This window comes from Hyposmocoma kahamanoa, unplaced genomic scaffold, assembly GCF_003589595.1.
Source record: "Hyposmocoma kahamanoa isolate Upper Pololo Valley unplaced genomic scaffold, ASM358959v1 82, whole genome shotgun sequence".
Lineage (NCBI taxonomy): Eukaryota > Metazoa > Arthropoda > Insecta > Lepidoptera > Cosmopterigidae > Hyposmocoma > Hyposmocoma kahamanoa.
Window position 1 is genome coordinate 54,635 of NW_020654133.1, and position 3,550 is coordinate 58,184.

Here is a 3,550-nt window from a genome sequence, read left to right on the forward strand (position 1 = left end):
GTGTGTGTGTGTGTGTGTGTGTGTGTGTGTGTGTGTGTGTGTGTGTGAGTGTGTGTGTGAGTGTGTGAGTGAGTGAGTGAGTGAGTGAGTGAGTGAGTGAGTGTGTGAATATAAGTGTGCATATAAATAAATAATAAATTAAAATTAAAATAAATAATAAATTTTCATTCATATATTTGAGTAGACAAAGGTTCACCGTACAGCCTCTTCATACAAATTCTATTCTTCATTGTATTGATGGAGAAGGCGTGAAGTGTGTTCTATAATTGTTTCACTTAGTAATGACATTTACTTAAACCTATAAAACTGTCCTAAAAAGACATGTTTGGCTAAATATACACGTATTTAAAGAAAGAACAGTACATTTAAAAATTTCACAATACGAAATGCTAGCGTACCAGAGACAAATATCGGTCATTTATTCGCGGGTTAGCGTTCCAAAAGCGAATCAGATTTAACTGGCTCGTGGTACGAATTTTAACCTGCTTCTTTTCTTTTAACTTGCTTCGTTAATGATTAGTTTTAGTAAAGCTCATGGTAAGGCCCCTGTACAAACTTCATCGACCTCTACTCTTGGTTTATATTTTAATATCGAGTTGTTAGGTTTTCGCGATTGTTACACATAGGAAATGAAACTATTTTTCCGCATTTAAATCGCGTATATTTGTTTTTTTTTTTTCAAAGAAACCGACGTTTCGGGCCCTTTACAGATCCCATGGTCACGGTTGACTCTACCGTTGAGTTTACATATCTAAGGATTGTTGTAGTATTCCCAAACGACAGTACCAATTAATTAATTGAGTTATTATTTGATGTAATTGAGTACAGGCAGGTACAATATATTTATCTTAACTTTGCGACGCACAGTGGGTCGGATCTGCGATATTGCGGACCTTGGATTTTTTTCACGATACTTCTCTAAAAAAAATGCCAATCGAGAGATCCTATGATCCTAATTAAATATTGTCGTATCACATTTTGCCATAAATCTAATGGTTTTGTATGGTCCCTACTTTATACCTTTAGTGCCGCATCGTTAAAAGGTTTAGTCGATCCAGTCTTGGAATCACTACAGACGTATTATTAGACCTATCTTCTATAGATTTGCATACTAAATGCGCGTCCAAACCTGCCTATTCACTATTTCTCCCTTTCATTACAATCAATATTCATTCGATAGAGTAAAGAAAATCTTTCGTAGATTTCTTCACTTTCTTTCTTTCTTCGATAATTGCCTCTGTGCAATGGCCAAACGGTTACCACCCTGGACTGCCACGCGGAGATCCCAGGTCCAATTCCCGGGCCGGGAGAAATATTTATATGGTCGTACATTTATTTATCTCTTGAGTTTGGGTGTAATTTGTAGTTGTCTATGTGTGTGTCCATGGCACCCGCGATACAGGGTTTCCCTAGTGCGGGGCTACGAGTGTGTGAGATTTAAAAAAAATCTGTAAAACGCAAAGAAAAATCTGCTGACTCGATTTGTAGTTCGGTTGAGCCCGCGTCTGTGCGAGCTCGAGTCCTGTCCGATTGAATTTTTTTTCTATTCTAAATCATAATGTTATTAAGTGACGGGGCGAGCAAGTTGCAGTGCCACTCAAAGCTTTAAATCGCAAAGATCTGAGGGGCACTGTTACCCTGAGACATAATTTGACAAGACCCATGTGCCTGATATTTCAACAGCATTCTTACCCTTCAAAACCGGAAGACAATAAGACTGACATTACCGCTTGGCGTCAGATATAGGTAAGGAGACAGTACTTCCCTAGACGAACTGTCACCAGGAGTTCTACTGCTACTAAAAACATTAAAAATCAATATTACAAGTACATGTTTGAAATCATAATATAATTAAAAATCAATATCACAAACCCTATTCAATTAACCAATTGTAAAGATGCTCCTAATTGAACTAAGAAAATTTTGTGCACTAATCAAACGTACTTTGCTACAATGTTGTTAATTTCAATCTACAATAGCGTTTAAAAATGGCGGCGATAACCTTCAACTAAACTCACTTTCTTGAATATTTATTCACAAATATCAAACTCTATTTAAAATTGTTTTTTTCTTTATAATACCAAATGATAGTACGAACGACGAATGTTATCTCTTTTAACGGCGTATCCTTTCTATTACAATTGGGTAGTAAACCAACGGTTCAGGCCCTTTATAGGTCTTATGCTCACGCCTGACTGTCAGTCAGAAGCGTTGGTTTGTAATTATGAATGTAAGGATAATAATAAGGGTTAATTGCGATAAAAATCTTGTAATAGTGCGTCACATCGAGTAGGACAGAAGCTACCCGACTAAAAGCCCTTATCAAAGAACTTGGTCAGGTTCTATAGGTAGTAAACGCTTTCCAATATGGCGAATCTAAGATGGCTGCTATACAAACCCTGAGCTTGCTGAATCTCTGCCACTAACAATTATATACAGAAGATGAGGTCTTCTGAGAAAATTAAGAATGACTTGACGCGATCATACCAATTACCCTGTTCTCTCACACCCAAAGATGTATCTTTATATAAATGCAGGAGTTATCGCGTAACATACGTACAAAAAAACATACAGACGTATTAAGAACCTCCTTTTTTTAAGTCGGTTAAAAAAAGGTAGAAAGCATCGTGCGTTCCACGGGCGGAGCTACAATTATACTCTATTGTAAATTAGTTAAGATTAAATTTCCAACAATGCATGATGCAAGGCCTCGCTTGCGCCCTCGTATTATAATGTATGTATATAGCGTAAATGTACCAATAATTATAGACAGTATAACGGGAATTATGAAAAAATTACTAAAAAACAATTTGCATTATAATTCCTGCAATGTTTACTAATAACTGTTGTTAAAGCAACGTGTACTTAGTTTTTTTTAGCATTACACAGAAGGGAATCTATAAAAATCGTAAAACAAGATGGCCAATCATGTTTATTACCTTTATGTTAATTATTACAGTTTTTTTGCTTGTGTCAATTACTAAAGATTAATAAAAAATGTCCTGTCTTTACAAAATTAATCTCTTCGCGTTTATTTGTATTTGCGTATTTGACAAACAATCACCAGTGTAGATGGCATGTGTGACAAAGTATTTGCCTATTCGACAAATACAGCAAACACCATACTCGCGTTAGGACGCGTTCCCATTGCATCGTAACGTTTAATTTATCGTTGAACGACTGTCGTGTCTAGTTGTTTTCAATAGATCGTGAGGACAAATTTATCGGTTCACGGCAACACCCGTTTGCGCGACAGTATCGTTTGAAGCTGCGATTATCTATCGTCACTAATTTATCGTCATACTAGTCTTCCCATTGTCGCGATAGTCTATCGTCGATAAGTCAAAAAAGTCGTGAACGACAATTAATTGTGTTGTGCTATACCTATGTGAACAACCTGTCTCGCTGGTGCCGTGGACGCACACATAGACAACCACAAAATGTACATCCAAACTCACTAGAGAGAAATAAATGTAGGCCATACAAATATTTCTCCCGGCCCGGGAATCTCGATAGCGCAGTATGGTAACCGTTCTGCCACGTAGTAGAT